The sequence below is a fragment of the Nanorana parkeri genome, unplaced genomic scaffold (assembly GCF_000935625.1).
Source record: "Nanorana parkeri isolate BGI_ZX_2015 unplaced genomic scaffold, ASM93562v1 scaffold2728, whole genome shotgun sequence".
In the NCBI taxonomy this organism is placed as follows: domain Eukaryota; kingdom Metazoa; phylum Chordata; class Amphibia; order Anura; family Dicroglossidae; genus Nanorana; species Nanorana parkeri.
The window spans coordinates 56572-56974 of record NW_017308996.1 but is presented as its reverse complement, the minus strand read 5'-3'; the positions used below and the strand labels follow the sequence as shown (position 1 = coordinate 56974).

The following is a 403-nucleotide window of genomic DNA, read 5'->3' as shown; positions in this document are numbered from 1 at the left end:
TTTTTATTTATCTGATTCTCTTTCCCTTTTTTTTTTTTGTTATCATTTTTTTTTCTAATTATTTGGTAATTTCTTTTTTTTTTAAAATCTTACTATCTTTTACTTTTTATAATTTTTATCATTTTTACTTATTTTTTCATAAATGTTTATTTATTTTACAATTTTTTATCAATTTTTTTATTTTTACTTTATTTATTTCACTTAACTTTATTGCTATCACACAGGAGCTAACAAGCCCCATGCGTGATAGCATTTGGAGGTGACAGGTTCTCTTTATTGAACCCGTCACCTCCAATACAGGAGTTCTAGCGCTTCCCTGTCTCCTCGATCGCTAAGCCCTGCCTCCTCCATCGCTGCCGACGACGGGCCCCAGCCACCTCCCCTGTAGCTGCTGTTGTCATCG

General features: G+C 33.7%; 1 protein-coding gene across 1 annotated transcript in view; it reads left to right on the top strand.

The window, feature by feature from the left end:
- The window catches only part of LOC108802215 (myosin light chain kinase, smooth muscle-like), a 110345-nt gene that overhangs the window by 53385 nt on the left and 56557 nt on the right, over nt 1-403 (top strand). The gene's annotated exons all lie outside the window — the stretch shown is intronic.